Source organism: Chenopodium album, chromosome 19 (assembly GCF_948465745.1).
Source record: "Chenopodium album chromosome 19, dcCheAlbu1.1, whole genome shotgun sequence".
NCBI lineage: Eukaryota > Viridiplantae > Streptophyta > Magnoliopsida > Caryophyllales > Amaranthaceae > Chenopodium > Chenopodium album.
This window is the reverse complement of record NC_137852.1, coordinates 27,983,128-27,992,308: the sequence shown is the minus strand read 5'-3', so window position 1 is coordinate 27,992,308 and position 9,181 is coordinate 27,983,128. Positions and strand designations below refer to the sequence as shown.

Here is a 9,181-nt window from a genome sequence, read left to right as displayed (position 1 = left end):
TATCAACCAACATCGAGAAAAAAACATGCAAGAGACACCTATTGGCCATGAATATGCCCCATAGAACAAAGCCCTTAAATGAAACAATGAATAAGCACCCCCCACACTTGAACGAAAAACCGTCCTCGGTTTGATAAAAAATGGGAAATAGGTGGGAGGAAGGGCTAAACTCGGCCCGAGGGCCCTAGTCCTCCATGTGAGAACTAGAGCCCTCTCCATATGGACGCCACTCATAGTCGACGTCGATAGGAGGGCCATGGGGGTCCCAACCACCGGTGTAACCCGGTGGAAAACCACGGTTCCGGTACAACTCTTGTTGGTAGTCCGGAAGAGGGTCATAGGGAGGGGGCATCTCAAGAGGCTCGGATGTGTACATGGGGTAGTTGGGGTCCCCACGGTAATCACACCCTCCCGGTGCCTTGTAATCATACCCCTCAGAGGTGGGGTAGTTCACACGGGGGGCCCCTTGAGATGAAGGCCCGGACCAATAGGGCCAAACCGGTCGACGGGGAGTCCCGTCAGCATGCGGTTCCTCGTGACAAGGAACCGGCCCCTGTTGGGGCGGAAAATACGGGTAGTACACCGGTGGGTCAAAATGCCCTTGGTTTACATGCCAATCATAAATGTTGGCGTTTTAAACCGAGTTCCCATCGGCGACTTCCGTCAACCGGTTTACTTGCATAGACAAATTTTGAAAAGCGGACTCGATGTTAAATGAGGAAGAAGAAGAAGAAGAAGCCATACCTCCCCCACTAAAGGGGGGGACGTTCACTTGTTGAGACCCTTCCCCATAGTGGAAGGATTGATGCTCGAAATGTTGCTGAAAACCTTGTTGTTGTTGTTGAAATTGTTGTTGTTCTTGGAATTGTTGTTGTTCTTGTTGGTCAAAGTGCTGCTCTTGCTGCCGCCTTTGCCTTGGGGCCCGGGGAGCTCTCTCCCTCAACGACAAGCTACCCACCTCAAGGTTAGCTCGGGGAACGCGCCATTGATTTTCATTTTCTGGCGGGTTGGTGATGTAGTCGTTCGGGAGGAGGCACCAAGAAGAATCGCGGACCATCCAAACCCGCTCATCTCCCCCCATGCGAGTAGGCACCTCGCGAATCATCCCGGCCGTCTTGAGGGCCCCTAGGTTCAGGTAGGGATGCTCATCGACTGGGGTAAGCTTGGCTAGCTCCGCTCCATAGCCTAACTTGTAGGCTATCCATGTAATCATCCCCCCCTACTGAATATCACCAATGAGGGAGACACCAAGTTGCGTCTCATGGAAGCGGTCAGTGAGGAGGCCCCCGAAATTCATCCCATGGTCGTAGTTGATGTACCCGTCGGTGGCCAACCACAGTAGAACGAGCTCTTCTTGGTTGATTTTCCCGAGCTCTTGGCGGGAAAATAAGGCATACACCATTAGCCTATGAAAGTACCGGAGGGCCGGATGGATGATTTCCGACGCCTTTGCCGATCTTGATTGGAATTTTGTGGTGCCTTGGGTGATGGTGCCCCACCACTCTTGCTCGTCGTAGCCTTGCCACATCCTCTCGTTATCATAAGCTCTGTGTACTGGGCTCTCGGGATCCCACCCGAACATCCGGTTGAGCTCGCTCATTGCAACCTTCCGCGGGTTGTTGAACATACGGAAGTTAAGCTCAAGATCTTTCACCCCTCGCCTCTCGATGGATTGAAGGTTGAATGAAGAGAGGAATTCGAGGGTGAGCTCCCGGTAGGTGAATGGTGCCTTGGGCTCGGCCACCGGGTTGTGGGTGAATTTTGATGGAACCTTGATATTGAGAAAGGTTTGCCACCCGAAGGACTCGGCCATGTCTCGGACATCGGCATCGATGCCCAAAGCCAGACAACATTCCTTGTCATAGAAACGGGTGGACTGAACGGCCCGCTTGGAGAGCTCATTATAACACTTTTCTTGATAAGGTGAAGCAAACTTCACCTTATAGGGTTGAGGAGGTGTACTGGGCACCGCCGCGGAGCTAGATGCGGCTTGAGAGGATGACCCCTTTTGTGATTTTCGGGAGGCAGACCCGGGCAACAATTCTCTTAATCGGCGAGACATGACTGATGTTAGGAGCTTGCAACAACAAGGACTACAAAGGATAGGTACCTACAAACAACCAAGAATCCAACTTCAAACACTCATCTCATGAACAAAAATCATCCACAATCAAGACAACTAGCCAAAAAAAGGGCATTAAATAGTGAAATGGAAACCACACAACGAACAAAGATTAGGAAAAATTAGGACATATGAAGGGGTTTAATCATCACTTCAAAACATTTGTACATTCAAAACAAGGTGATGGAAGCATTAACACTATTCAAATGCTTGATTTAGCATGTTGAATTAGGAGTAGTCATCCAAATAACAAAATCCTCAATAAAACAATTCATCTTGGCAAAAATCATACAAATACTAATATCATATCAAATCAAACAATACTAGCATGAATAGTTGTAGTTTAGCTTGAATTAAACACCATGAACAAGTATTATGCTAGCATGAGCGAAAATTAACCCATGATACAAGTATGAAAATTTGCAAACGAAACCAACTACAAACTTCATCCAAACAACGTTAAAGCCCAAACATGACGATTCCAAACACATACTACTCAATTTCAACCCATTCAATCACCATAAACTAGTAGTACATGAATGAACAAGTAGTCATGAAATTTAAACAAATTCGAGTCTTCAATACACAAATTAAGAAACAAAATGGCTAATTATACTTACAAAATCAACAATTAAGTGAAGTAGAGTAAGAAATTCATACCAAATTGCTGCAAACAAACTCAAAGAGCAAAAACCCAAATCGGATGAAATTCGCCGATCTCGACACTAAAAGATGAAGAGTTGATTTTGAGGTGAAATTTGTAGTGAAATTTGTGATTTTGATTGCGTGAGGGTGATTTAAAGTGAGAAATTGTGAGGAATGAGGGAAGTGGATTTGTTAGGGTTTAAGTGAGAGTATGAAATGAGGGGAAAGTGAAGAAGGAAAGAGGAAAAACGAGCTTTAAGCTCGATTTTTTTTTTCCGGAAAATCGATAGGAGCGGGCGCTCCACGAGGGGGAGCGGGCGCTCCTCACAGGAAGGAGCGGACGCTCCCTTAGGTTGGAGCGGACGCTCCATTAGTCTGAAATTGGGCTCTGAATTAGGGATAATGGTGCGAACGCTCCACAATGTGGAGCGGGCGCTCCACATATTTGGAGCGGGCGCTCCCCTCTGGTGGAGCGGACGCTCCACTAGTCTGAAACTTACCTGAACTGCAGGAATGGTGCGGACGCTCCACAGGCGAGGAGCGGGCGCACCATTCAACTGGTTTTGCCCTCTAATTCCTTGGGATATGAACTCCTTTCCTTCACTTAGCCTCATTTTCTACTCCATTCCTACCCTACAACATCAAACAACAACATTCCAAGTAACCAAATATCCAAATTAATCCAAATCCACAAATCAAAAGACTAAAGAAAATAACGAGAAACTCGGGTTGCCTCCCGGAAGCGCTTTTGGTTAGCGTCGTTAGCTCGACGTTCCTCGAGTTGATCAAGGAGGGTTGTATTGACGATGCACGTCACTTAGAGTAACTGAAACTGGTTCATCACTTGGGGATCCTTCAAAATAAGGCTTGAGGCGGTGGCTGTTGACTTTGAAAGGGAAGTGGTCATCTTGGAAAATTTCATAAGCACCATACGGGAACACCTCCGTAACAATGTATGGCCCACTCCATCTTGATCGGAGCTTGCCCGGGAAGAGCTTCAATCTTGAATTGAAGAGGAGCACCTTTTGCCCTTTGACAAAATCTTTCTTGATGATTTGAGCGTCGTGCCACGCTTTTGATCTTGCCTTATACATACTTGCATTCTCATAGGCACTCAACCTCAATTCCTCTAGCTCATGCAACTCTAAAAGCCTTTGCTCCCCCGCACTATGGAAATCAAAGTTGATTTGCTTGATCGCCCAATGAGAACGATGCTCCATCTCCACGGGCAAATGGCAATTCTTCCCATATACAAGCTTGTAAGGGGTGGTTCCAATTGGCGTTTTGAAAGCGGTCCTATAAGCCCGTAGAGAATCAATGAGCTTAGAGGACCAATCCTTCCTCGTTCTGGCAACTGTTTTCTCCAAGATCACTTTGAGCTCTCTATTTGTGACCTCCGCTTGACCACTTGTTTGGGGGTGATAAGCAAGCCCCCGCTTGTGAGATACCCCATATTTCTCGAGTGGTCGCACGAAGGTGTGGTGTTTGAAATGTGACCCCCCATCACTAATAATCGCCCTTGGAACACCGAATCTTAGGAAAATCACTTTCTTGAAGAGGTTGACCACCACTTTTGAGTCATTTGTCGGAGAAGCTACGGCCTCCGCCCATTTGGACACGTAGTCAACGGCAACCAAAATATATTTGTTCCCATTTGAGGAGATAAAAGGCCCCATGAAATCTATCGCCAACACATCGAAAACTTCAAGCTCAAGGATGGGGTTTTGTGGCATTTCATCCCTTCTCGAAATATTCCCCACCCTTTGACATCTATCGCAGGTCATGACAAATATCCAAGAGTCCTTGAATAAGGAAGGCCAAAAGAGCATTGATTGGAGAACTTTTGAGGCGGTTTTCTGAGCACTCATATGCCTACCACAAGGAGAGGAGTGGCAGATGTGGAGAACACTTTGAAACTCATCGTCGGGAACGCATCTCCTCAATAACCCATCAACCCGTCTCTTCAACAAAATCGGTTCATCCCAAATATATCTCTTTGCCTCGTGCTTGAGCTTTCGACGTTGTTGTGAAGTGAAATCCGGAGGTATGGCACCACAAGCCAAGTAATTCACAATATCCGCATACCATGCAACCGACTTCACCTCAAGAACGTATAGCACATCATCCCTTAGAGCATCCTCTATTGGCAAACCATCATCCTTGAACCTTGCACCGCCCAACCTTGAAAGGTGATCCGCCACCACATTCTCGGCTCCCTTTTTATCTCTCATTTCATAATCAAAGTCTTGGAGAACTAAAACCCATCTTAACAACCTTGGTTTAGCTTCCTTCTTCCCTATCAAATATTTGAGAGCCGAATGGTCGGTGTACACAATTGTCCTAGAACCAATGAGGTAGGTTCTAAACTTCTCAAATGAGTGAATAACCGCTAGGAATTCCTTCTCGGTGGTTGTGCAGTTTCGTTGAGCGTCGTTGACAGTATGACATGAAGCTTCCCATCCTTTCGTTGCCCAAGAACCGAACTAATAGCCTCGCCGCTTGCATCGCACATGAGCTCAAATGGAAGAGACCAATCCGGGCCTTGGACAATAGGGGTGGTGCAAAGGGCCTCTTTCAACCTACAAAAAGACTCTTGACAAGCATCATCAAATATAAACTCTTTATCTTGTCGCAATAGGGATGTGAGAGGCTTTGCAATCAAAGAAAAGTCTTTTATAAAACGCCGATAGAACCCGGCATGGACAAGGAAAGACCTCACTTCCCTCACGTTGGTGGGGGGAGGAAGTTTCTCAATGACCTCTACCTTCGCTCTATCAACCTCAATGTCGGCATGGGAAATTTTGTGCCCAAGAACAATCCCACTTTCTACCATAAAATGGCATTTTTCCCAATTTAGCACGAGGTTAGCCCTCTCACATCTTTCTAAGCAACGAGATAAATTAGATAGACAATCTTCATAGGTGGCCCCTCCAACGGAGAAGTCATCCATAAAGACCTCTATCTCATCCTCAATCATATCACTAAAAATGGACATCATACAACGTTGGAATGTTGCGGGAGCATTACAAAGCCCAAAAGGCATCCTACGATACGCATAAGTACTGTAGGGACAAGTGAAAGTCATCTTCTCTTGATCCTTGGGGTCAATCGGGATTTGGAAAAATCCCGAATAACCATCAAGAAAGCAATAGAAGCAATTCTTTGTAAGCCTCTCCAACATTTGATCAATGAACGGTAATGGAAAATGATCTTTGCATGTACTTGTGTTAAGTTGGCGGTAGTCAATGCACATGCGCCAACCGGTTACAAGCCTAGTGGGGACTAGTTGATCATGATCGTTTTTCACTACCGTCATTCCCCCTTTCTTAGGCACAACTTGCACGGGAGATACCCAATCACTATGAGCAATTGGGTATATAATTCCCGCATCAAGAAGCTTAGCCACTTCCTTCAGCACAACCTCTTGCATGGAAGGGTTAAGCTTCCTTTGCCTTTGCCTAACGGGTTTGGCATCTCCCTCTAGATCAATTTTGTGCATGCATAAAGAAGGACTTACACCTTTGATGTCATCAATGGTATAGCCTAAAGTTTTCTTGTGTTTTTTCAAAACATTGATCAAGAGGGAGGTTTGCTCCTCCGTTAGGTTGGAATTAACAATCACGGGGAAAGACTCATTAGAACCATGAAATACATACCTCAAGCCCAAAGGTAGAGGTTTCAAGTCTACCTTTGGTGCTCCCTTACCATTGGTGCTCTCTTCTCTTTCCTCAACTTGAAAGAGGTCATGGGTGTGAAAAGCCTCCTCCTCCATGCTCTCATCCATGCACTAGCTCTTGCTTTCCTCTAGCAAATCCTCATAGAATTGAATGTCGTCCTTGTGAACACCTAGCTTAGAATCATTCAACAATACACTCTCTAGGGGATCGTTAGAAGCATGCAAATGGGAACGAGAGAATTCACTAAGCATGGAATCTAGAACATCTACTCTAAAGCATTCACTACTTGAGGAAGGTTGTTGCATGACACTATTCAAATCAAACTCAATTGAATCATTGTCAATTTTCAAAGATATTTTGCCCTCCTTCACATCAATAATGGCCCTAGAGGTGGCTAAAAACGACCTACCCAAGATAATAGGAATCCTTTCATCCTCATCCATTTCTAGCACATAAAAATCCACGGGGAATGTGAACTTCCCTACCCTAAGGGGGATGTCCTCAACTTTACCCATGGGAAATTTAATGGACCGATCCGCTAGTTGGAGAGTGGTGTTAGTGGGGGAAAGGGTTCCTACACTAAGCTTTTGGTAGACGGAGTAGGGCATGAGGCTCACACTCGCTCCTAAATCACACAAAGCTTTGTCAAACTCAATGCCATTAATAGAACAAGGGATGGAAAAACTACCCGGATCCTTCAACTTAGCGGGAAGTTTGTTGGAAAGGATTGCACTACAATTGGCGGTCAAGCTCACCGTTTCACACTCCCTTCTCCCACTCAATAGATCTTTCAAAAACTTAGAGTAATGGGGCATTTGTTTCATAGCATCTACAAAAGGAAGGGAAACATGCAAATTCTTGATCACATCCAAAAACTTCCCAAATTGAGCATCGAGCTTAGCTCTCACAAATCTTTGGGGAAAAGGTAGCCTCTCCTCTCTAGGTTGGAGATTTCGGGGCAAGGGGGTGGTCTCTTTTTTCCTTTTGCACCTCAACATCCTTCTCCCTCTCAACATTAGAAGGTTCCTTGGTTCTCTCATCCCCCCTCTCCAACTCTACTTCATTTCGAGGTTCTTCCTCAACTAAGGGGTCACTCCCTACTACCTTTCCACTCCTTGTTGTCACGGCATACAAAGGTTTTGGGTTGACTCCTTGACTAGGGATAGAGGAAGAAGAAGAAGAAGAGGAATTGGAAGCAAGTTGGGCAACTTGGGTTTCAAGCATTTTCATATGAGGATTGGCTCGCTTTTTATCCTCCTCATTCCTCTTCTTTTCCTTCTCATGCATCTTCATGATGGCATCTAGCTTAGCCATCACGGGATCATTAGGAGAGGCCTCAATTTGAAGAGGTTGTTGAGGTGGAGGAAGTTGGGATTGATGGAAACCCGGAGGCCTATTGGTTTGGGCATAGTTAGAAACATTTTGGCCTCTATTGCCTCCGGTTCCTTGGTTGGGAACATTGCTTTGTCGATTGTTTCCCATGTTACCTTGATCACCAAAATTTTGATTTTGATGGTCTTGGTATCGGGAGTTGGGTTGTTTGTTTTGGTAGCCATACCCTCTTTGGTTAGAGTAGCCTCTTCCATTGAAATTGGAAGGGCCTCCCCCACCATGGTATTGGTTACCATAACCACCACCACTTTGGTTCCAACCACGGTTTCCACCTTGATTCCAATTCCCCATTTGATTGGGGTTTGGCCTCAAGTTCCCTACATTTTCCATTCTAGGAGCAAAATTCATAGCATTGACATCTTCTACATTATCATCATGTTCATAGGGAGGGGGTTGAACTTCACAAGCATACACACAATGGGAGGTATCATGATCATAGGTTTCACAATTTGAGCAAAACATGCATCCTTGAGGCATTTTATTATAAGAAGAGGGGGAAGAAGTGGCCATACCATTGCCTCCCTTGGTTGAAGGGGAGGTATTACCATGAGGGTTGGACCTTTCTTTCATCATTTCATCCATTTGCTTGGCCATCTTGGAGATTTGGGAAGAAAGGTTGTTGATTGCGTTGGCTTGCTCCAATGCATAGACACCTTTGCTAGAAGTGGCCTCCCTTTCTCCTTCGTACCAATCATCATAATGCTTTGCGGCCTCCTCTATGATGCATTCCACTTCATCCTCTCCCTTGTTCATGATTGGACCGCCGGCGTCGGCATCTAGGCTTGTTCTCCCTTGAGGTGAGAGACCTCCATAGAAAGTGTGGATGAGTTGATACTTGGGTATCCCATGATGTGGGCATTGGCGTTGAAGCTCCTTGTACCGGTCCCATGCCGCACTTAGAGTCTCACCACTCTTTTGGCGAAAGCCTTGAATCAACGATCGAGCCTCGGCGGTCTTCCTATGGTTATAAAATCTCCTCAAGAAAGTCGTAGTCACTTGGTCCCAAGTTGTGAGAGAGTTAGGGGGCACCTCCTTCTCTAGCCATTCTAGACCTCTCCCAATTAAAGAAAATGGAAACATCTTGAGGCGGATGTACTCTTGAGTCACCCCGTTGGCTTTGATTGTCTCACAATATTTCTCAAATTCTTTTAAATGCTCATGAGGGCTCTCAAATTTTCCACCCGAGAATTGTTTCCTCTTTATCAAAGCAATCAAATTGGGCTTGATTTCGAAATTGTTGGCTTGAGTGGTAGGAGTTAGGATCCCACTTTGGGCTCTTAAGGCTTCGGGAGCCCCAAGACAACTCAAAGGTGTATTCTCTCCCATTTTAGGACCTTCTTCACTT

General features: G+C 45.7%; 1 non-coding gene across 1 annotated transcript; it reads left to right on the top strand.

Moving 5' to 3' along the window:
• The first annotated feature begins 8,677 nt into the window (after positions 1 to 8,677).
• Positions 8,678 to 8,783, top strand: LOC145596276 (small nucleolar RNA R71). The gene has a single exon (XR_014103131.1). It is a non-coding gene; the product is annotated as a small nucleolar RNA R71 (small nucleolar RNA).
• Positions 8,784 to 9,181: the final 398 nt, after the last annotated feature.